The sequence below is a fragment of the Schistocerca nitens genome, chromosome 2, assembly GCF_023898315.1.
Source record: "Schistocerca nitens isolate TAMUIC-IGC-003100 chromosome 2, iqSchNite1.1, whole genome shotgun sequence".
In the NCBI taxonomy this organism is placed as follows: Eukaryota; Metazoa; Arthropoda; class Insecta; order Orthoptera; family Acrididae; genus Schistocerca; species Schistocerca nitens.
In genome coordinates, this window is record NC_064615.1 from 669,179,512 (window position 1) to 669,203,438 (window position 23,927).

A 23,927-nucleotide genomic window follows, 5' to 3' on the forward strand; every position below is an offset into this window, starting at 1 on the left:
TGGAAGAAGGTCTTACATAGTATTCGAGGTACTTTAATAATGAACCGATTTAGAGACTTGAACATTATCCAAAGGGTGCAATTAATCAACTGCGCTGTCCTTTCGAAAGAAGTATATGTAGGTCAAATACTGCCGATACCTAAAGCGATATCCAAAACCATCATGAGCTTCATCTGCAAGTATGTTTGGAGAGGTGAGATATTTAAAGTGGCAGCCAGTACTATAACATTAAAACCGAGAGAAGGAGGCCTCGGACTGACCGATATCCGCCGCAAAACTACGGCTCTTTATATCAAGCGTACACTTCAGCTTTTAGAAGACCGCCGCAATAATTTATCATCGAAACTTTTCCAAATCCTTAAACCGGAGAGTATGGAACCACCTATTAATGTAAGTAAAATATCTTACAAATTGCAGCACATCAGATTCTACTATTTAGAACTCAGTTATCTGCACTGCATTGTCGCGGATAGGACCAAAAGAAACTGTAGTTTCATCATGGATTGCCTTACTACAAAGGACAACCGAAACAGAATGGAATCAAAATATCCCACCCGAAATTGGCAAAATATATGGAAGAATATAAACAATAAAGTACTGTCCACCAATGTGCGCGGTGCCTGGTACAAGGTTGTCAATAATACCGTTGCCACACATGAAAGATTACAGTCTATAGGATTGAGTGACACAAATCAGTGTCCACGTTGTAATGTGATAGACACCCTACGGCATCGTCTCATATGCAACGGCTACCAGGTCATTTGGGACAGAGTCCGCCAACAGGTGGCGTTTATCAATAGGAACGACGGCAGACATCTTACTGTCGACATTCTCGTCAACCCCGAAAGCGTTGCTTTCCCTATTCAGAAGAATAATGTAACCCTATGGCTACTAGGGAACTATGTCAATTATGTCATTAATATCCTCGGCCTGCCCGACGTACTGGACTATGAGCAACATGTATTACTGGAATATTATAAAATATGTGGACAACGACACAACAAGACATTGTATGGTAACATGCTAAAAATATTATTTGACAAACAAGGCGTCGGATGAAGTACGCAATGACGAATCGCGGATAAAATATCGAAGTTTGCATGCCAAAGTAGGGGATTGCTGCTAAGGGCGAAGTACGGTGGGGACTTCATGGGCCCCAGGGCCGCTACGGTAGCCGTGAAGGCCTTCGCAGAACCCTGAAAAGGCCTTGCATTCTATGCCTGAATCCGCATGGACAAACAAAAGAAAAAGGAAAAAAAAAATTAGCAGTTCTATGTTTTTCAGTTTTCCAATTAACTTTTCTTTCTTTATCCACAATTTTCAACAGATCATGTTCTCTCATTTTGAACCACCATCCACCGTTACAGAACAAGTTCATTTGGATGGAGAAATTTACTTTTCTCACCACGTTTGGTATGGATTTCCTTACGTGCGAAGGAGCGTTTCATTTGATTTTAGCAATGAAGCTCGCCGAAGAAGGCGCATGAAGGAGAGCGAATGGAAGGGCTAGAAGGGGAGATGGGAGGCCCCGAAAAAAAAAAAAAAAAAGTGGTTAAGGCGTTGGACTGCTAATCCAATGTGCTCTGCACGCGTGGGTTCGAATCCCATCCTCGTCGTAGAATTTTACGTAAAGCACCCGTTTGCGGTCACTCCTTCTCCATGCGAAACGCCACTCAGTAGTAACAACGAAGCGTGTACGTGGCAGAGATCGTATGTATGAATTACGAGACAAAACTGCCTACCAGATGGAAGCGCACATCATTCCATAGCTTATGCCCTTCGAATTAAACATCATTTCGAGATCTATAAACCAATCAAATTTCGGCTCCAGCAAAGAGTATGTTGGTATTTCCGAACGACGAGTTCTTATTTATATTTACGTGCACACCTGTCGCAGTCATTTTAACGTATCGCGCCTATAATAATCCATCTGTAGCACACAACTGTCGCCTTTCGACAGTTTGTTTTGCGTCAGGCCGCCATATACAGAAGCGATTTGGCAGGGCCTACTGGAGAGACTTGACTTTGCAGACATCCGTCGCTAGTGGTCGCCCAAACACCAAGCTCCATCGCAAACAGCAGGACAATCTTGGGCTAGGAGGAACGTCAAAACGTTGCAAGCAATATCAGTGTAACGTATCGAGCTGTACGTTTCGTTGCAGTAAGTCGTGGAAAAGAATGCACAGCACATTTCTCATTTGCATTATACGACACTCCATGTCGATACAATGCTTATTCCTGCAGTAAATAAGTGGGGCGGTGATTTTGCCCCCATCGGATATCGACGTGGACGGATGCTGTCATTAAATGATTCGTGAGTGGGAGCTTGTTCGGCTGCACTGCACTGCAGCCGGCCCAGTACGATGTTTTGAATGCGTTTTCGAATCGACAAATGTCTTCTTTCCGCAAGCACTCGCCAAAGACACATTAGGAGTTGCAGCAGACGAGGTGGCCGAGTGGTTAAGGCGTTGGACTGCTAATCCAATGTGCTCTGCACGCGTGGGTTCGAATCCCATCCTCGTCGAAGAATTTTACGTAAGGCATCCATTTCGGATCCCGCCTTCTACATGCGAAACGCTACTCAGTAGCAACAGTGGAACGTGTAGGTGGCAGATAACATCAGCAAGAAATATGAAACTAAACCGCCTACCAGATGGAAGGAAACAACATTCGATTGCGCACGCCTTTTCGAATCAAACATCATCTCAAGACCTATAAAGGAAACGAAGTTTGGCACCTTGCTGGTGTTTGGGAAGGGTGCGTTCTAATTCATATTTAAGTGCTTACTTCTCGCAGTCATTTTAACGTATCGAGCCTATAATACCCCCAACGTCAGCGATGAGGTCAACAGAGGTGACGAATAAATGTTGCGAATCAAGATAATCGCGTCGTTGCAGTAATTGTTATACTGAATGCACAGGACATTTCTCATTTGCATTAGACAACGCTACACGACGATTCGGTGCTTATTTCTGCAGTAAGTAAGTGGGCCGCCTACTTTCCCCCGATCGGATACCGACGTGGACGGATGCCATCATTAAATGATTCACGAGTGGGAGCTTGGTCAGCTGCACTGCAGCAGGGCATTACAGCGTTAACACCAGCCACAGTACGATGCGTTTTCGAATCGGCAAACGACTTCTTTCCGAAAGGTCTAGCGATGGACTCAGATTCCGAAGCATCAGACGAGGTGGCCGAGTGGTTAAGGCGTTGGACTGCTAATCCAATGTGCTCTGCACGCGTGGGTTCGAATCCCATCCTCGTCGAAGAATTTTACGTAAGGCATCCATTTCGGATCCCGCCTTCTACATGCGAAACGCTACTCAGTAGCAACAGTGGAACGTGTAGGTGGCAGATAACATCAGCAAGAAATATGAAACTAAACCGCCTACCAGATGGAAGGAAACAACATTCGATTGCGCACGCCTTTTCGAATCAAACATCATCTCAAGACCTATAAAGGAAACGAAGTTTGGCACCTTGCTGGTGTTTGGGAAGGGTGCGTTCTAATTCATATTTAAGTGCTTACTTCTCGCAGTCATTTTAACGTATCGAGCCTATAATACCCCCAACGTCAGCGATGAGGTCAACAGAGGTGACGAATAAATGTTGCGAATCAAGATAATCGCGTCGTTGCAGTAATTGTTATACTGAATGCACAGGACATTTCTCATTTGCATTAGACAACGCTACACGACGATTCGGTGCTTATTTCTGCAGTAAGTAAGTGGGCCGCCTACTTTCCCCCGATCGGATACCGACGTGGACGGATGCCATCATTAAATGATTCAAGATTGGGAGCTTGGTCAGCTGCACTGCAGCAGGGCATTACAGCGTTAACACCAGCCACAGTACGATGCGTTTTCGAATCGACAAACGACTTCTTTCCGAAAGGTCTAGCGATGGACTCAGATTCCGAAGCATCAGACGAGGTGGCCGAGTGGTCAGTCGCGCTTGCGACACCGTGCAGGTCGGACGTATCAGTGCTCCGCTCCGCCGCGTGTTCACAAGGCGTGTTTTCCACTCATATTTCTGTTTGCGAGTGTTGTGTTATTCTGCAGTTTATATCGTTTTCCATTTGTATTTTTGTTGCGGTCTTCTTGTAGCGGGTTAACCGCTCGCTATCTGCTGCAATGTCCAGGTTATTTCCACGAAAATGTACACTCCGTTTTGATTTCGACAAGTCCACCCGATCTGTGCAACCGAGTTCACTGGAGATACATGACTGGATCGTTGATGTTATTGGGATTACATCTGACCAAGTGCACACCGCCTATTATGATACCGAGCAGTATTGTTTTTTTGTTAAATTGCTGAATCCTGTATTACTGGAGAAGATCATGACGAAGCACGGAGGAAGTGCTATTTTCCGACACCGGGACGACTCTGTAAGTACAGTGCTCATTTCCAATGCCGATGTAGACTACACGAACGTGCGTATTTTTAACTTACCCCCTGAAGTCGAAAATTGTTATCTGAAAGAGGTACTGTCCAAATTCGGTGACGTTAAGCAGATTCGAAATGAACGGTGGTCAAGTCAACATAGGTTGCAATGTTACAGTGGCGTTCGATCTGTTGAAATGCAAGTAAAGCAGAATATTCCATCCCATATACTTGTTTGTGACTATAAGGCTCACGTTACTTACATTGGCCAAACTCCGACCTGTCATATCTGTAATGAGAGTGGTCACTTGCGTCAAGACTGCCCCAGGCGCATGTTTGTGTTAAAGAATTCCCTCCAGCAGCGTAAAAGGCTTACTTTGGCGGATGTAGTGGCGGCCAAGCCGATGACAGAGATTGGGATCCCTAGTTCTGAAATGCCTCCGGAACAGCAACAAGAATTTCGCTCTGATGAGTTTCCGGTTCTGGTTCGGAGAGAAAAAGGTGCGTTGCCCCCTGCGAAACTCGATGCCGCGACCAATAAGAGGCGCAGAACTTGTGACAGCAGTGGTTCTGATAACGACACCTCTAGTGCGCATGAGACCGCGAAAAAGGACGATCGGGAATCCGGCTCGGAAACGAAAGCTCCAATCGGTGAGGCTATTGTGGACGCTTCTCCTCCCACAATTTCAAGTGCCGCTACTTCCGTGGAAGTTAAGCAGTTACCGCTGGATAGTGCCTTAGAACTTCCGCGACAGCCAACTCAGACCGACCAACCTGTACGTGTTGCTCACATTCCTGCAGGAAGTACACACACAGAGGCCTGTGATGATGGTACACAAACATCTCTGAGCGCCGACGGTACACATCACGTGGCAGCCGCTTCGGTTCAGGACTCACAACAAGGGGAATGTCAACAACTCCAGGAAATAATACAAACACAGCTGTCCGGGTCTGTCGATGACAACAAACAGCTGCGGGCAGAGAATGTTGCCAAACAGGCTGATAGTGCGAGTGATAGTTCAGCTGCTCGCTCGCCGGCGGTATCGCCGCGTGCGATCCCTTCGCGGGATGTGCCGGGAGAGCAGATTGACATCACCCACGACCCTCCCACGCCGCCGGCTGCGGAGGTGCTCCACAGTGTCCGCCCCAGGATCAGAGTGCAACCTAATGTAAATGCTGTGCGTAAAAAGAGTAAGAACAAAGACGCAAGAATACAACTCAGTGACGTCACAGACTCGAATTTCCCGGCCACAAATATGGAATGGCATGAAGATGTGGCCCTTTAAAGACATTTGCTCCTTCCGCCTCTGCAACGTACTGCCGTCATGTCGCAGGCCTATACGATCACGACATTAAATATTAATAAAATCCGGTCGGAGGTGAAACTGAGTGCCTTAAAACAATATCTTTATGAGTCGGGAACAGATATCGCTCTTTTGCAGGAGGTGGCCATGCCACAATTAACTCTTCCTGGTTTTGTTGCTATTACTAATTTTTCCCCCGACTCGAACGTGGGGACTGCCATCTTACTTAGAGAAGGCATTCCCGCCACTCAGATTGACAAGTTAGATTCGGGTAGAGGTGTGGGTGTCACCGTTTTTGGCGTCACCATCATTAACTTGTACGCGCCTTCTGGTAGTACCTATAGAGCGGAACGAGCAAGTTTTTTTAAGGAACATATCATCTATTTGTTACGGAAAAATCCCGAACGTGTTATCATTGGAGGTGATTTTAATTGTGTTTTATCCCAGAAAGATCAGTCCCCGAATTTTAATTATTCGCCTGAATTAAAGCGTCTCGTGACAGACCTCAAACTGAAAGACGCGTGGGAAATTAGGTACCCGACCTTGGTACGATTCACACACATCGTCGCGAATTCATGCAGCAGAATTGACAGGATTTATGTTTCCGACGTTTTAGAGAAAGTCTTGTTACAAATTGAAACAATACCCTCCAGCTTCTCCGATCACAGTGGTGTCGTTGCGTGCCTGAATTTGCTGCCACAACCAACGCGTTGGTATAAAAATCAATGGAACTTGAACGTCTCCTTATTAACGGATGCTGACCTAGAGGCGGCGGTGCGACGCACTTGGGAGCAGTGTTTGCGCACTACCACAAACTTTCGTAGCACCATAGCGTGGTGGACTCAGCATGCAAAACCCAAACTGCGAAAGGTTATTATATTCTTCGGTATTGACAGAGCAGCCGCGATAAAGAAGACGATGGAGTTCTACTACACTATCTTACGCGACCTCTGTGATAGAGCCGACGCCGCGAACACCAGAATAGACGACATTCGAAAAATAAAGGCGAAATTAATCAATCTTAAGAGGATGCAGCTGGAAGGTCTTAAGATCAAATCAAAAGTGAAGTCGGTCAGAGACGATGAAACAGCCGCTCTATACCATCTAGTCAAACATGCTAAGAACAGACGGAGGACTTTTATTGAGGCCCTGAAACTAGGTGATGGCACGACTGTCGACACCCAGCGAGAGATTATCAAGGCACTACACGACTATTTTGTTGACACGTACACGTCAGTGGCTACTCACGACGACTGCTATGACGAACTGTTTAGTGCCATTTCCTCTCCCATAACTAGAGAAGACAATGACACCATTTCTTTGGAATTTAGTAATAAAGATGTTTTGGAGATTGTCTGCCACTCGCCGATCAGGAAGTCCCCTGGTCCTGACGGATTACCCATTGAATTTTACAGGAGGTATTGGCACATCATCGGGGACAAAATCACCCAATTAGTGAACGAAGTTTTTCAAGGGAAGCCTATACCACTTGCCTTTAAGGAATGCAAAATTGTGCTTATCCCTAAAAGCAGAGGTACAAAAAATATCGCCAACTTCCGCCCCATTTCATTGTTAAACTCCGATTATAAAATAGTCGCCCGTGCAATCAACACGCGAATAATGCCACTCACTGCAAAATTCATTGGACGTCAGCAGACATGTGCTTTCGGGAGAACTGTATTGCAAACGGCAGCTTTTTACCGGGATATCATTGCTTTAACGAACGCCAGTAACGTGAAGTGTGGGCTGATTTTTCTGGACTTTTTTAAAGCCTTTGACCTCGTCACTCACGAGTACCTCCTTGAAACCATGAAAAGATTCGGTTTCTTGCAGAACGCGATTGACATGATCAAAAACATGGCACTGGGGATCAACGCAAGACTTTCTGTCAACTCGCAACTAACCCAACCGATTCAAATCAACAGAGGGATACCACAAGGCAGCCCTTTGTCCATGTTACTTTTTGTTCTTTCACTCGAACCTCTGTTACTCCAACTGCAGGCGAAACTCACAGGGCTAACACTTTCAGGAAAAAAAACTGTCGTAGGCGCCTATGCCGACGATGTGGGTGTGGTTGTCCGCAATGAGAATGATGTCACCACTTTAGCGGCTCACCTCCAGCAATACTGTTTGGCGTCGGGGGCTAAATTGAATGACAAGAAAAGTAAATTTATTAACCTCTGTGGCCTCCAGCATTTGCAAGTGGGCTACGCTCAGGAAGTCAGCGTCCACAAGGCTCTCGGCGTCATATTGACGGCGTCCTCTTTAAAGATGGCGGCGGCTAACTGGAGGGAAATAGTGCGTAAACTTAACGGTGCTCTCATTGACAATTCCCACAGAAGCCTCAATCAATTTGAACGGATCCATCTGGTCAACTCCTGTCTTTTATCAAAAGCCTTCTACACGGCGCAGCTCCTGCCACTGCCTGCCGTCATTGCTAAGCAAATTATGTCGAAGGTCACCCATTTTATTTGGAGAGGGGAAATTTTTCGCGTGTCTGCCAAAACTGCGACACTCCATCCCCAGAATGGAGGGATGGGATTAGTAGATATCAAGGTGAAAGCGATGGCTCTCTATGTTAAAAGGACGGCCGCTATAATTAACAATGATCCTTCCGGCATTACAGCGCAATTATTCACTGCCGTCAGGCCGCAAAGTCTTGATCCACCGCTGCATATTCAGCCCATCAGTTATCGGCTCAAACATATCAGAGAATATTACCTTTCACGGAGCTACATCAGTCAAGAGGTCTTAAATTCTCAACATTTAACTGCACAAGCGATAATAGCGGACTGGAGACAACACGAAGGAAAGAATCCATTGGCAACGAAGCTCGGTGGCATGAACTGGGATATCGTATGGCGCAATGTCAGTTCCCGTGTCCTCAGTTCCGATGCTCGCACTGCTTGGTACAAAGCCATCAATGATGTGGTTAGCACGAACGAGAGGTTACACAAAATCGGGCTCAGTGACACCCCTCTCTGTCATCGCTGCCAACTGACGGATACAGTTCTCCACCGCTACACCTGCGGGGAACGTCTCCAGAACTGGGCTTGGCTTCGAGAAAAAATAGCTCTTCTTACCAGGACTACAACCGCCAATGTTTCGTCAACACTACTGTCTCGTCCTGATGTGCAATTTTATCCGCAGACGAAAAACAATGCTGTTTTGTGGTTGCTGGGTACCTATTCCAGCTACGTCTTTAATAATTTTGGCGGTGACAATTTTTTGGAATTCAAGATGTTTATGAATATCGAATTCGCCAAAACATGCACGTACCCGAATCATGGGAAACTCTTCGGCAATATGCTTAAAATAGCATTTAATCGCATGGGTATCGGATAGGTCACCTGAGTGTACGGGGGTGAGGCCGGGCCGCGGGACACCAGTAGTGCCGCGAAGAGGCCCCACTGCTTCTGTGTCGTGTCCTGCCTCCCCCTCACACTGGGGCCTTCACTGACTTGCTGCACACTGGCTACAGGAACTTTCATTGAGTGAGATAAGAAGCTGTGTTTATGTTACGTTTATTCTTCGAGCAGCAAATCTACCTTGCCCAGGAGGGCAGTCTTTTCGTTGTCATTTTCAACATTCAACTTTATTTTCATAGAAGGTTAAGGGTTTCGTTTTTCATAGAAAAAAGTGGTTAAGACAAAAAAAAACAAAAACAAGAAAAAAAGTGGTTAAGGCGTAAAAAAAAAGTGGCAAGAAAAAAAAAAAGTGGTTAAAAAAAAAAGAAAAAAAAAGTGGCGCAATTGGTTAGCGCACGGTACTTATAAGGCAGTAGCCGTGAGCAATGCCGGGGTTGTGAGTTCGAGCCTCACCTGGGGCATACTTTTATTTCGTAGCAGCTGTCTCTGACAGCATCAGGAGGCTACATTTCAGATGTATCAGCTATGTCAGCAAGATTAATGTGCATTATAGGCGCTAGTGGCGTCTTCCTCGGTAGTATAGTGGTTAGTATCCCCGCCTGTCACGCGGGAGACCGGGGTTCGATTCCCCGCCGGGGAGGCACACTAGATTTTTAATTATTGCACTATCAGTCGCCGAAAAAAAAAGAAAAAAAAAAGAAATAAAAAAAAAAAAAGTGGTTAAGGCGTTGGACTGCTAATCCAATGTGCTCTGCACGCGTGGGTTCGAATCCCATCCTCGTCGAAGAATTTTACGTAAGGCATCCATTTCGGATCCCGCCTTCTACATGCGAAACGCTACTCAGTAGCAACAGTGGAACGTGTAGGTGGCAGATAACATCAGCAAGAAATATGAAACTAAACCGCCTACCAGATGGAAGGAAACAACATTCGATTGCGCACGCCTTTTCGAATCAAACATCATCTCAAGATCTATAAAGGAAACGAAGTTTGGCACCTTGCTGGTGTTTGGGAAGGGTGCGTTCTAATTCATATTTAAGTGCTTACTTCTCGCAGTCATTTTAACGTATCGAGCCTATAATACCCCCAACGTCAGCGATGAGGTCAACAGAGGTGACGAATAAATGTTGCGAATCAAGATAATCGCGTCGTTGCAGTAATTGTTATACTGAATGCACAGGACATTTCTCATTTGCATTAGACAACGCTACACGACGATTCGGTGCTTATTTCTGCAGTAAGTAAGTGGGCCGCCTACTTTCCCCCGATCGGATACCGACGTGGACGGATGCCATCATTAAATGATTCACGAGTGGGACTGCAGCAGGGCATTACAGCGTTAACACCAGCCACAGTACGATGCGTTTTCGAATCGACAAACGACTTCTTTCCGAAAGGTCTAGCGATGGACTCAGATTCCGAAGCATCAGACGAGGTGGCCGAGTGGTTAAGGCGTTGGACTGCTAATCCAATGTGCTCTGCACGCGTGGGTTCGAATCCCATCCTCGTCGAAGAATTTTACGTAAGGCATCCATTTCGGATCCCGCCTTCTACATGCGAAACGCTACTCAGTAGCAACAGTGGAACGTGTAGGTGGCAGATAACATCAGCAAGAAATATGAAACTAAACCGCCTACCAGATGGAAGGAAACAACATTCGATTGCGCACGCCTTTTCGAATCAAACATCATCTCAAGACCTATAAAGGAAACGAAGTTTGGCACCTTGCTGGTGTTTGGGAAGGGTGCGTTCTAATTCATATTTAAGTGCTTACTTCTCGCAGTCATTTTAACGTATCGAGCCTATAATACCCCCAACGTCAGCGATGAGGTCAACAGAGGTGACGAATAAATGTTGCGAATCAAGATAATCGCGTCGTTGCAGTAATTGTTATACTGAATGCACAGGACATTTCTCATTTGCATTAGACAACGCTACACGACGATTCGGTGCTTATTTCTGCAGTAAGTAAGTGGGCCGCCTACTTTCCCCCGATCGGATACCGACGTGGACGGATGCCATCATTAAATGATTCACGAGTGGGAGCTTGGTCAGCTGCACTGCAGCAGGGCATTACAGCGTTAACACCAGCCACAGTACGATGCGTTTTCGAATCGACAAACGACTTCTTTCCGAAAGGTCTAGCGATGGACTCAGATTCCGAAGCATCAGACGAGGTGGCCGAGTGGTGGAGCACACATAAATGAACAGAAAAGCAAGTTTTTAAATCTGCGAGGCCTTGATCGTCTTCCAATTTCATGTGCCACACACGTCAGTGAACTTAAAGCTCTAGGGATAGTGTTGAAGGCGTCAACATTAAACATGACGGCAGCCAACTGGAGGGATGTGGCTCACAAAATCAACGGTGCAGTAATTGATAACTACCACAGAAGTCTGTACCAATTTGACAGAATTACATTGATTAATACGTGTGTTTTATCTAAGGCCTTCTACACGGCGCAGGTTCTTCCTCTTCCTGCAGGAGTGGCTCAAAATCTCATGTCAAAAGTTACGAAATTTCTATGGAGAGGCGAGATCTTTCGTGTATCTGCACGAACAGCAGCGCTACACCCTACGCATGGAGGGATGGGATTGGTTGACATACGGAGCAAAGCACTGGCTCTGTACGTGTCACGTACGGCGGAAATCATACAGAAGGAACCTCATGGTCTTACGGCACAGTTATTTCATGCTGTCCGGCCACACAGTCTTGAACCTCCGCTGAATGTTCAACCTATTTGTTACCGGCTTAAACATATCAGAGAGTATTATCTCGAGTATAGCTACCTTAGTCACCAGTTACGGCAAACACAGTCTTTAACGGCAAACGCAATTTTGGCGGAAAGGAGGGAACACGAAAGCCAGAATCCGATTGTTAACAAATATAGTGGAGTAAAATGGGATACAGTATGGCGAAACGTTGGTTCCACTGTTTTGAGCTCGGATGCTCGTACTGCGTGGTACAAAGCAGTCAATAATATAATAAGTACCAATGAGCGACTCCACCGGATAGGACTGAGTGCTACCGACCTCTGTCCTCACTGCGACCTCCTAGATACCGTGCTGCACAGATGCACCTGTGGGGAACGTCTCCACAACTGGAACTGGATTCAGCAACAAGTCGCACTTATCACTCGCAGTGTTCCCGGAAATGTCCAGGCGAAGATGATCTATCGACCTGATTTTAAGTTTTACCCACAGACGAAAAATAACGCTGTGATCTGGTTACTGGGTAATTATTCTAGTTATATCTTTAACAAACTTGGCGATGATGATCCTGTCCAATTCAAAATGCATATGGCAATCGAATTTCACAAAACACTTCAATACAAGAATCATGGCAAGAACTTTGGAAATATGCTTAAAATTGTCTTCGAGAAAATGGGAATAGGGTAGTGTACCGGGTATGTGGGGGTAAATTGGGACACGGAGCACCTGTAGTGCCGCGAAGAGGCCCCACTGCTTGTGCGCCGTGTCCTGACTTCAGCCACTGCGCCTCGGTACCTCCCTCTAACGGTGAACATGGATCAGCGGAATACTCTTGGATCCGAGATGAGACACAATAATATTTTTTCTTTCTTCTTGACAAAATTGTTCACGGTGCTCCCCAAAGGAGGGGATTTGTTTATTTTTTCTTTAAAAAAAAACTAAAGAAAAAAAAATACAAAAAAAAAGAAAGTGGTTAAGGCGTCTGACGAAAAAAAAAAAAAAGATGGTAGAGCGCTCGCTTAGCATGCGAGAGGTACTGGGATCGATACCCAGCGCCTTCAGAATTTTTAACACACCAACATGCGCACACTGCCATGCAAGTGGAATAATTCACAGCCAGAAAATGTGTCAAGGCAGATACGAGCGAACGATTAGCATCCACAATTGGCAAGCGTGCTGCAATGCGCAGGAAGCACCCTCCTCCCACCACTACACTTAATTTAGAAACAGTACAAGTGTTCCCATAAGATTCTCAAACCTATGTCAGAAAGATCAGCCTTGCGCCGAGTTCACAAAAATCCCACTGCACATTCCCACTCTTTACGTGCAGTCGGCTGCTACTGGTGTTGCTAGTTGTGACTGCTGATGACAGATGCCGTAGCAATCAATTCATGGAGTGAGCTGTATGTTTTGCGATACTCTGTCTCTGACAAGCAAGCAGAGGTGACATAGGCGCGAATACGGGAAGCTTGCAGCCCCTCGCTGCCTGCAGACACCGAGCAGCCACACTAGGTGGGCGGCCTAAGCCGTAGGCGAAATGTGCTCACTCGCTTGGGCGCGACGTCAAGCTGTAAATAAGGGTGTCACTAGCGTGAGCGTTGCGTTAAGTCGGAAAAGTCGTCTGCATGGGTGAGTGCCATGTTTGGGGAGCGTTTCGTAGTTTGCGCAGTGCATTGGAGACGCGGAAACTTGTTGTGGCCCAGTCTTTTGCAGTTGGACGACAAGAGTGGTACACAGTAGTAAAGCGCGAGGCAGTGAGTTGGCATGAACAGTCGAGTGCACAATGGGGCTTCAGATGTGCTTGTTACCTCAGGTGCTGTGTGATTGTCGACATGGAGTGAAAACGGAGCAACTTGTGACTGTGCCTTCAATTTAAGACGTTAAAAACGGACGGAATTTGCAGTCGTAATACCAGAGCATCGAAACTACTTGGAACTCTTGTATATATGAACGTGTCCGCGCCTTTGTACTCTGGTCCCTTCACCCCTGCAAACCAACCAACCATCAAAACAAAAAAAAAACAAAAAAAAAAGTGGTTAAGGCGTTGGACTGCTAATCCAATGTGCTCCGCACGCGTGGGTTCGAATCCCATCCTCGTCGAAGAATTTTACGTAAGGCATCCATTTCGGATCCCGCCTTCTACATGCGAAACGCTACTCAGTAGCAACAGTGGAACGTGTAGGTGGCAGATAACATCAGCAAGAAATATGAAACTAAACCGCCTACCAGATGGAAGGAAACAACATTCGATTGCGCACGCCTTTTCGAATCAAACATCATCTCAAGACCTATAAAGGAAACGAAGTTTGGCACCTTGCTGGTGTTTGGGAAGGGTGCGTTCTAATTCATATTTAAGTGCTTACTTCTCGCAGTCATTTTAACGTATCGAGCCTATAATACCCCCAACTGTAGCACAACTGTCGCCTTTCGACAGTTTGCTTTCCGTTCGGCCGCCATATACGGAAGCGATCTGATAGGGCCGGGCTCCATCGCCAACTGCAGGAGCTTCTGCTCTCACAAATCGGCTAGGAAGAACGTGGTTTGCTCTTCGTAAGAAACTTGAAAGCAACGTCAGCGATGAGGTCAACAGAGGTGACAAATAAATGTTGCGAATCAAGATAATCGCGTCGTTGCAGTAATTGTTATACTGAATGCACAGGACATTTCTCATTTGCATTAGACAACGCTACACGACGATTCGGTGCTTATTTCTGCAGTAAGTAAGTGGGCCGCCTACTTTCCCCCGATCGGATACCGACGTGGACGGATGCCATCATTAAATGATTCACGAGTGGGACTGCAGCAGGGCATTACAGCGTTAACACCAGCCACAGTACGATGCGTTTTCGAATCGACAAACGACTTCTTTCCGAAAGGTCTAGCGATGGACTCAGATTCTGAAGCATCAGACGAGGTGGCCGAGTGGTTAAGGCGTTGGACTGCTAATCCAATGTGCTCTGCACGCGTGGGTTCGAATCCCATCCTCGTCGAAGAATTTTACGTAAGGCATCCATTTCGGATCCCGCCTTCTACATGCGAAACGCTACTCAGTAGCAACAGTGGAACGTGTAGGTGGCAGATAACATCAGCAAGAAATATGAAACTAAACCGCCTACCAGATGGAAGGAAACAACATTCGATTGCGCACGCCTTTTCGAATCAAACATCATCTCAAGACCTATAAAGGAAACGAAGTTTGGCACCTTGCTGGTGTTTGGGAAGGGTGCGTTCTAATTCATATTTAAGTGCTTACTTCTCGCAGTCATTTTAACGTATCGAGCCTATAATACCCCCAACTGTAGCACAAGTGTCGCCTTTCGACAGTTTGCTTTCCGTTCGGCCGCCATATACGGAAGCGATCTGATAGGGCCGGGCTCCATCGCCAACTGCAGGAGCTTCTGCTCTCACAAATCGGCTAGGAAGAACGTGGTTTGCTCTTCGTAAGAAACTTGAAAGCAACGTCAGCGATGAGGTCAACAGAGGTGACAAATAAATGTTGCGAATCAAGATAATCGCGTCGTTGCAGTAATTGTTATACTGAATGCACAGGACATTTCTCATTTGCATTAGACAACGCTACACGACGATTCGGTGCTTATTTCTGCAGTAAGTAAGTGGGCCGCCTACTTTCCCCCGATCGGATACCGACGTGGACGGATGCCATCATTAAATGATTCACGAGTGGGACTGCAGCAGGGCATTACAGCGTTAACACCAGCCACAGTACGATGCGTTTTCGAATCGACAAACGACTTCTTTCCGAAAGGTCTAGCGATGGACTCAGATTCCGAAGCATCAGACGAGGTGGCCGAGTGGTTAAGGCGTTGGACTGCTAATCCAATGTGCTCTGCACGCGTGGGTTCGAATCCCATCCTCGTCGAAGAATTTTACGTAAGGCATCCATTTCGGATCCCGCCTTCTACATGCGAAACGCTACTCAGTAGCAACAGTGGAACGTGTAGGTGGCAGATAACATCAGCAAGAAATATGAAACTAAACCGCCTACCAGATGGAAGGAAACAACATTCGATTGCGCACGCCTTTTCGAATCAAACATCATCTCAAGACCTATAAAGGAAACGAAGTTTGGCACCTTGCTGGTGTTTGGGAAGGGTGCGTTCTAATTCATATTTAAGTGCTTACTTCTCGCAGTCATTTTAACGTATCGAGCCTATAATACCCCCAACTGTAGCACAACTGTCGCCTTTCGACAGTTTGCTTTCCGTTCGGCCGCCATATACGGAAGCGATCTGATAGGGCCGGGCTCCATCGCCAACTGCAGGAGCTTCTGCTCTCACAAATCGGCTAGGAAGAACGTGGTTTGCTCTTCGTAAGAAACTTGAAAGCAACGTCAGCGATGAGGTCAACAGAGGTGACAAATAAATGTTGCGAATCAAATTAATCGCGTCGTTGCAGTAATTGTTATACTGAATGCACAGGACATTTCTCATTTGCATTAGACAACGCTACACGACGATTCGGTGCTTATTTCTGCAGTAAGTAAGTGGGCCGCCTACTTTCCCCCGATCGGATACCGACGTGGACGGATGCCATCATTAAATGATTCAAGATTGGGAGCTTGGTCAGCTGCACTGCAGCAGGGCATTACAGCGTTAACACCAGCCACAGTACGATGCGTTTTCGAATCGACAAACGACTTCTTTCCGAAAGGTCTAGCGATGGACTCAGATTCCGAAGCATCAGACGAGGTGGCCGAGTGGTTAAGGCGTTGGACTGCTAATCCAATGTGCTCTGCACGCGTGGGTTCGAATCCCATCCTCGTCGAAGAATTTTACGTAAGGCATCCATTTCGGATCCCGCCTTCTACATGCGAAACGCTACTCAGTAGCAACAGTGGAACGTGTAGGTGGCAGATAACATCAGCAAGAAATATGAAACTAAACCGCCTACCAGATGGAAGGAAACAACATTCGATTGCGCACGCCTTTTCGAATCAAACATCATCTCAAGACCTATAAAGGAAACGAAGTTTGGCACCTTGCTGGTGTTTGGGAAGGGTGCGTTCTAATTCATATTTAAGTGCTTACTTCTCGCAGTCATTTTAACGTATCGAGCCTATAATACCCCCAACTGTAGCACAAGTGTCGCCTTTCGACAGTTTGCTTTCCGTTCGGCCGCCATATACGGAAGCGATCTGATAGGGCCGGGCTCCATCGCCAACTGCAGGAGCTTCTGCTCTCACAAATCGGCTAGGAAGAACGTGGTTTGCTCTTCGTAAGAAACTTGAAAGCAACGTCAGCGATGAGGTCAACAGAGGTGACAAATAAATGTTGCGAATCAAGATAATCGCGTCGTTGCAGTAATTGTTATACTGAATGCACAGGACATTTCTCATTTGCATTAGACAACGCTACACGACGATTCGGTGCTTATTTCTGCAGTAAGTAAGTGGGCCGCCTACTTTCCCCCGATCGGATACCGACGTGGACGGATGCCATCATTAAATGATTCACGAGTGGGACTGCAGCAGGGCATTACAGCGTTAACACCAGCCACAGTACGATGCGTTTTCGAATCGACAAACGACTTCTTTCCGAAAGGTCTAGCGATGGACTCAGATTCCGAAGCATCAGACGAGGTGGCCGAGTGGTTAAGGCGTTGGACTGCTAATCCAATGTGCTCTGCACGCGTGGGTTCGAATCCCATCCTCGTCGAAGAATTTTACGTAAGGCATCCATTTCGGATCCCGCCTTCTACATGCGAAACGCTACTCAGTAGCAACAGTGGAACGTGTAGGTGGCAGATAACATCAGCAAGAAATATGAAACTAAACCGCCTACCAGATGGAAGGAAACAACATTCGATTGCGCACGCCTTTTCGAATCAAACATCATCTCAAGACCTATAAAGGAAACGAAGTTTGGCACCTTGCTGGTGTTTGGGAAGGGTGCGTTCTAATTCATATTTAAGTGCTTACTTCTCGCAGTCATTTTAACGTATCGAGCCTATAATACCCCCAACTGTAGCACAACTGTCGCCTTTCGACAGTTTGCTTTCCGTTCGGCCGCCATATACGGAAGCGATCTGATAGGGCCGGGCTCCATCGCCAACTGCAGGAGCTTCTGCTCTCACAAATCGGCTAGGAAGAACGTGGTTTGCTCTTCGTAAGAAACTTGAAAGCAACGTCAGCGATGAGGTCAACAGAGGTGACAAATAAATGTTGCGAATCAAATTAATCGCGTCGTTGCAGTAATTGTTATACTGAATGCACAGGACATTTCTCATTTGCATTAGACAACGCTACACGACGATTCGGTGCTTATTTCTGCAGTAAGTAAGTGGGCCGCCTACTTTCCCCCGATCGGATACCGACGTGGACGGATGCCATCATTAAATGATTCAAGATTGGGAGCTTGGTCAGCTGCACTGCAGCAGGGCATTACAGCGTTAACACCAGCCACAGTACGATGCGTTTTCGAATCGACAAACGACTTCTTTCCGAAAGGTCTAGCGATGGACTCAGATTCCGAAGCATCAGACGAGGTGGCCGAGTGGTTAAGGCGTTGGACTGCTAATCCAATGTGCTCTGCACGCGTGGGTTCGAATCCCATCCTCGTCGAAGAATTTTACGTAAGGCATCCATTTCGGATCCCGCCTTCTACATGCGAAACGCTACTCAGTAGCAACAGTGGAACGTGTAGGTGGCAGATAACATCAGCAAGAAATATGAAACTAAACCGCCTACCAGATGGAAGGAAACAACATTCGATTGCGCACGCCTTTTCGAATCAAACATCATCTCAAGACCTATAAAGGAAACGAAGTTTGGCACCTTGCTGGTGTTTGGGAAGGGTGCGTTCTAATTCATATTTAAGTGCTTACTTCTCGCAGTCATTTTAACGTATCGAGCCTATAATACCCCCAACTGTAGCACAACTGTCGCCTTTCGACAGTTTGCTTTCCGTTCGGCCGCCATATACGGAAGCGATCTGATAGGGCCGGGCTCCATCGCCAACTGCAGGAGCTTCTGCTCTCACAAATCGGCTAGGAAGAACGTGGTTTGCTCTTCGTAAGAAACTTGAAAGCAACGTCAGCGATGAGGTCAACAGAGGTGACAAATAAATGTTGCGAATCAAGATAATCGCGTCGTTGCAGTAATTGTTATACTGAATGCACAGGACATTTCTCATTTGCATTAGACAACGCTACACGACGATTCGGTGCTTATTTCTGCAGTAAGTAAGTGGGCCGCCTACTTTCCCCCGATCGGATACCGACGTGGACGGATGCCATCATTAAATGATTCACGAGTGGGACTGCAGCAGGGCATTACAGCGTTAACACCAGCCACAGTACGATGCGTTTTCGAATCGACAAACGACTTCTTTCCGAAAGGTCTAGCGATGGACTCAGATTCCGAAGCATCAGACGAGGTGGCCGAGTGGTTAAGGCGTTGGACTGCTAATCCAATGTGCTCCGCACGCGTGGGTTCGAATCCCATCCTCGTCGAAGAATTTTACGTAAGGCATCCATTTCGGATCCCGCCTTCTACATGCGAAACGCTACTCAGTAGCAACAGTGGAACGTGTAGGTGGCAGATAACATCAGCAAGAAATATGAAACTAAACCGCCTACCAGATGGAAGGAAACAACATTCGATTGCGCACGCCTTTTCGAATCAAACATCATCTCAAGACCTATAAAGGAAACGAAGTTTGGCACCTTGCTGGTGTTTGGGAAGGGTGCGTTCTAATTCATATTTAAGTGCTTACTTCTCGCAGTCATTTTAACGTATCGAGCCTATAATACCCCCAACTGTAGCACAACTGTCGCCTTTCGACAGTTTGCTTTCCGTTCGGCCGCCATATACGGAAGCGATCTGATAGGGCCGGGCTCCATCGCCAACTGCAGGAGCTTCTGCTCTCACAAATCGGCTAGGAAGAACGTGGTTTGCTCTTCGTAAGAAACTTGAAAGCAACGTCAGCGATGAGGTCAACAGAGGTGACAAATAAATGTTGCGAATCAAGATAATCGCGTCGTTGCAGTAATTGTTATACTGAATGCACAGGACATTTCTCATTTGCATTAGACAACGCTACACGACGATTCGGTGCTTATTTCTGCAGTAAGTAAGTGGGCCGCCTACTTTCCCCCGATCGGATACCGACGTGGACGGATGCCATCATTAAATGATTCAAGATTGGGAGCTTGGTCAGCTGCACTGCAGCAGGGCATTACAGCGTTAACACCAGCCACAGTACGATGCGTTTTCGAATCGACAAACGACTTCTTTCCGAAAGGTCTAGCGATGGACTCAGATTCCGAAGCATCAGACGAGGTGGCCGAGTGGTTAAGGCGTTGGACTGCTAATCCAATGTGCTCTGCACGCGTGGGTTCGAATCCCATCCTCGTCGAAGAATTTTACGTAAGGCATCCATTTCGGATCCCGCCTTCTACATGCGAAACGCTACTCAGTAGCAACAGTGGAACGTGTAGGTGGCAGATAACATCAGCAAGAAATATGAAACTAAACCGCCTACCAGATGGAAGGAAACAACATTCGATTGCGCACGCCTTTTCGAATCAAACATCATCTCAAGACCTATAAAGGAAACGAAGTTTGGCACCTTGCTGGTGTTTGGGAAGGGTGCGTTCTAATTCATATTTAAGTGCTTACTTCTCGCAGTCATTTTAACGTATCGAGCCTATAATACCCCCAACTGTAGCACAAGTGTCGCCTTTCGACAGTTTGCTTTCCGTTCGGCCGCCATATACGGAAGCGATCTGATAGGGCCGGGCTCCATCGCCAACTGCAGGAGCTTCTGCTCTCACAAATCGGCTAGGAAGAACGTGGTTTGCTCTTCGTAAGAAACTTGAAAGCAACGTCAGCGATGAGGTCAACAGAGGTGACAAATAAATGTTGCGAATCAAGATAATCGCGTCGTTGCAGTAATTGTTATACTGAATGCACAGGACATTTCTCATTTGCATTAGACAACGCTACACGACGATTCGGTGCTTATTTCTGCAGTAAGTAAGTGGGCCGCCTACTTTCCCCCGATCGGATACCGACGTGGACGGATGCCATCATTAAATGATTCACGAGTGGGACTGCAGCAGGGCATTACAGCGTTAACACCAGCCACAGTACGATGCGTTTTCGAATCGACAAACGACTTCTTTCCGAAAGGTCTAGCGATGGACTCAGATTCCGAAGCATCAGACGAGGTGGCCGAGTGGTTAAGGCGTTGGACTGCTAATCCAATGTGCTCTGCACGCGTGGGTTCGAATCCCATCCTCGTCGAAGAATTTTACGTAAGGCATCCATTTCGGATCCCGCCTTCTACATGCGAAACGCTACTCAGTAGCAACAGTGGAACGTGTAGGTGGCAGATAACATCAGCAAGAAATATGAAACTAAACCGCCTACCAGATGGAAGGAAACAACATTCGATTGCGCACGCCTTTTCGAATCAAACATCATCTCAAGACCTATAAAGGAAACGAAGTTTGGCACCTTGCTGGTGTTTGGGAAGGGTGCGTTCTAATTCATATTTAAGTGCTTACTTCTCGCAGTCATTTTAACGTATCGAGCCTATAATACCCCCAACTGTAGCACAACTGTCGCCTTTCGACAGTTTGCTTTCCGTTCGGCCGCCATATACGGAAGCGATCTGATAGGGCCGGGCTCCATCGCCAACTGCAGGAGCTTCTGCTCTCACAAATCGGCTAGGAAGAACGTGGTTTGCTCTTCGTAAGAAACTTGAAAGCAACGTCAGCGATGAGGTCAACAGAGGTGACAAATAAATGTTGCGAATCAAATTAATCGCGTCGTTGCAGTAATTGTTATACTGAATGCACAGGACATTTCTCATTTGCATTAGACAACGCTACACGACGATTCGGTGCTTATTTCTGCAGTAAGTAAGTGGGCCGCCTACTTTCCCCCGATCGGATACCGACGTGGACGGATGCCATCATTAAATGATTCAAGATTGGGAGCTTGGTCAGCTGCACTGCAGCAGGGCATTACAGCGTTAACACCAGCCACAGTACGATGCGTTTTCGAATCGACAAACGACTTCTTTCCGAAAGGTCTAGCGATGGACTCAGATTCCGAAGCATCAGACGAGGTGGCCGAGTGGTTAAGGCGTTGGACTGCTAATCCAATGTGCTCTGCACGCGTGGGTTCGAATCCCATCCTCGTCGAAGAATTTTACGTAAGGCATCCATTTCGGATCCCGCCTTCTACATGCGAAACGCTACTCAGTAGCAACAGTGGAACGTGTAGGTGGCAGATAACATCAGCAAGAAATATGAAACTAAACCGCCTACCAGATGGAAGGAAACAACATTCGATTGCGCACGCCTTTTCGAATCAAACATCATCTCAAGACCTATAAAGGAAACGAAGTTTGGCACCTTGCTGGTGTTTGGGAAGGGTGCGTTCTAATTCATATTTAAGTGCTTACTTCTCGCAGTCATTTTAACGTATCGAGCCTATAATACCCCCAACTGTAGCACAACTGTCGCCTTTCGACAGTTTGCTTTCCGTTCGGCCGCCATATACGGAAGCGATCTGATAGGGCCGGGCTCCATCGCCAACTGCAGGAGCTTCTGCTCTCACAAATCGGCTAGGAAGAACGTGGTTTGCTCTTCGTAAGAAACTTGAAAGCAACGTCAGCGATGAGGTCAACAGAGGTGACAAATAAATGTTGCGAATCAAGATAATCGCGTCGTTGCAGTAATTGTTATACTGAATGCACAGGACATTTCTCATTTGCATTAGACAACGCTACACGACGATTCGGTGCTTATTTCTGCAGTAAGTAAGTGGGCCGCCTACTTTCCCCCGATCGGATACCGACGTGGACGGATGCCATCATTAAATGATTCACGAGTGGGACTGCAGCAGGGCATTACAGCGTTAACACCAGCCACAGTACGATGCGTTTTCGAATCGACAAACGACTTCTTTCCGAAAGGTCTAGCGATGGACTCAGATTCCGAAGCATCAGACGAGGTGGCCGAGTGGTTAAGGCGTTGGACTGCTAATCCAATGTGCTCCGCACGCGTGGGTTCGAATCCCATCCTCGTCGAAGAATTTTACGTAAGGCATCCATTTCGGATCCCGCCTTCTACATGCGAAACGCTACTCAGTAGCAACAGTGGAACGTGTAGGTGGCAGATAACATCAGCAAGAAATATGAAACTAAACCGCCTACCAGATGGAAGGAAACAACATTCGATTGCGCACGCCTTTTCGAATCAAACATCATCTCAAGACCTATAAAGGAAACGAAGTTTGGCACCTTGCTGGTGTTTGGGAAGGGTGCGTTCTAATTCATATTTAAGTGCTTACTTCTCGCAGTCATTTTAACGTATCGAGCCTATAATACCCCCAACTGTAGCACAACTGTCGCCTTTCGACAGTTTGCTTTCCGTTCGGCCGCCATATACGGAAGCGATCTGATAGGGCCGGGCTCCATCGCCAACTGCAGGAGCTTCTGCTCTCACAAATCGGCTAGGAAGAACGTGGTTTGCTCTTCGTAAGAAACTTGAAAGCAACGTCAGCGATGAGGTCAACAGAGGTGACAAATAAATGTTGCGAATCAAGATAATCGCGTCGTTGCAGTAATTGTTATACTGAATGCACAGGACATTTCTCATTTGCATTAGACAACGCTACACGACGATTCGGTGCTTATTTCTGCAGTAAGTAAGTGGGCCGCCTACTTTCCCCCGATCGGATACCGACGTGGACGGATGCCATCATTAAATGATTCACGAGTGGGACTGCAGCAGGGCATTACAGCGTTAACACCAGCCACAGTACGATGCGTTTTCGAATCGACAAACGACTTCTTTCCGAAAGGTCTAGCGATGGACTCAGATTCCGAAGCATCAGACGAGGTGGCCGAGTGGTTAAGGCGTTGGACTGCTAATCCAATGTGCTCTGCACGCGTGGGTTCGAATCCCATCCTCGTCGAAGAATTTTACGTAAGGCATCCATTTCGGATCCCGCCTTCTACTTGCGAAACGCTACTCAGTAGCAACAGTGGAACGTGTAGGTGGCAGATAACATCAGCAAGAAATATGAAACTAAACCGCCTACCAGATGGAAGGAAACAACATTCGATTGCGCACGCCTTTTCGAATCAAACATCATCTCAAGACCTATAAAGGAAACGAAGTTTGGCAC

The 23,927-nt window shown here is 46.8% G+C and overlaps 15 non-coding genes across 15 annotated transcripts; all 15 read left to right on the forward strand.

The window, feature by feature from the left end:
* Positions 1-2,442: 2,442 nt before the first annotated feature.
* Positions 2,443-2,524, forward strand: Trnas-gcu (transfer RNA serine (anticodon GCU)). Its single transcript has one exon. It is a non-coding gene; the product is annotated as a tRNA-Ser (tRNA).
* A 660-nt stretch (positions 2,525-3,184) lies between these two features.
* Trnas-gcu (transfer RNA serine (anticodon GCU)) lies at positions 3,185-3,266 on the forward strand. Its single transcript has one exon. It is a non-coding gene; the product is annotated as a tRNA-Ser (tRNA).
* Positions 3,267-9,623: 6,357 nt separating this feature from the next.
* Positions 9,624-9,695, forward strand: Trnad-guc (transfer RNA aspartic acid (anticodon GUC)). Its single transcript has one exon. It is a non-coding gene; the product is annotated as a tRNA-Asp (tRNA).
* A 789-nt stretch (positions 9,696-10,484) lies between these two features.
* On the forward strand, positions 10,485-10,566 carry Trnas-gcu (transfer RNA serine (anticodon GCU)). The gene has a single exon. It is a non-coding gene; the product is annotated as a tRNA-Ser (tRNA).
* A 4,106-nt stretch (positions 10,567-14,672) lies between these two features.
* On the forward strand, positions 14,673-14,754 carry Trnas-gcu (transfer RNA serine (anticodon GCU)). The gene has a single exon. It is a non-coding gene; the product is annotated as a tRNA-Ser (tRNA).
* An 808-nt stretch (positions 14,755-15,562) lies between these two features.
* Trnas-gcu (transfer RNA serine (anticodon GCU)) lies at positions 15,563-15,644 on the forward strand. The gene has a single exon. It is a non-coding gene; the product is annotated as a tRNA-Ser (tRNA).
* Positions 15,645-16,467: 823 nt separating this feature from the next.
* Positions 16,468-16,549, forward strand: Trnas-gcu (transfer RNA serine (anticodon GCU)). The gene has a single exon. It is a non-coding gene; the product is annotated as a tRNA-Ser (tRNA).
* Positions 16,550-17,357: 808 nt separating this feature from the next.
* Trnas-gcu (transfer RNA serine (anticodon GCU)) lies at positions 17,358-17,439 on the forward strand. The gene has a single exon. It is a non-coding gene; the product is annotated as a tRNA-Ser (tRNA).
* An 823-nt stretch (positions 17,440-18,262) lies between these two features.
* Trnas-gcu (transfer RNA serine (anticodon GCU)) lies at positions 18,263-18,344 on the forward strand. The gene has a single exon. It is a non-coding gene; the product is annotated as a tRNA-Ser (tRNA).
* Positions 18,345-19,152: 808 nt separating this feature from the next.
* Trnas-gcu (transfer RNA serine (anticodon GCU)) lies at positions 19,153-19,234 on the forward strand. The gene has a single exon. It is a non-coding gene; the product is annotated as a tRNA-Ser (tRNA).
* An 823-nt stretch (positions 19,235-20,057) lies between these two features.
* Positions 20,058-20,139, forward strand: Trnas-gcu (transfer RNA serine (anticodon GCU)). The gene has a single exon. It is a non-coding gene; the product is annotated as a tRNA-Ser (tRNA).
* An 808-nt stretch (positions 20,140-20,947) lies between these two features.
* Positions 20,948-21,029, forward strand: Trnas-gcu (transfer RNA serine (anticodon GCU)). The gene has a single exon. It is a non-coding gene; the product is annotated as a tRNA-Ser (tRNA).
* An 823-nt stretch (positions 21,030-21,852) lies between these two features.
* Trnas-gcu (transfer RNA serine (anticodon GCU)) lies at positions 21,853-21,934 on the forward strand. Its single transcript has one exon. It is a non-coding gene; the product is annotated as a tRNA-Ser (tRNA).
* An 808-nt stretch (positions 21,935-22,742) lies between these two features.
* On the forward strand, positions 22,743-22,824 carry Trnas-gcu (transfer RNA serine (anticodon GCU)). The gene has a single exon. It is a non-coding gene; the product is annotated as a tRNA-Ser (tRNA).
* An 808-nt stretch (positions 22,825-23,632) lies between these two features.
* Positions 23,633-23,714, forward strand: Trnas-gcu (transfer RNA serine (anticodon GCU)). Its single transcript has one exon. It is a non-coding gene; the product is annotated as a tRNA-Ser (tRNA).
* Positions 23,715-23,927: the final 213 nt, after the last annotated feature.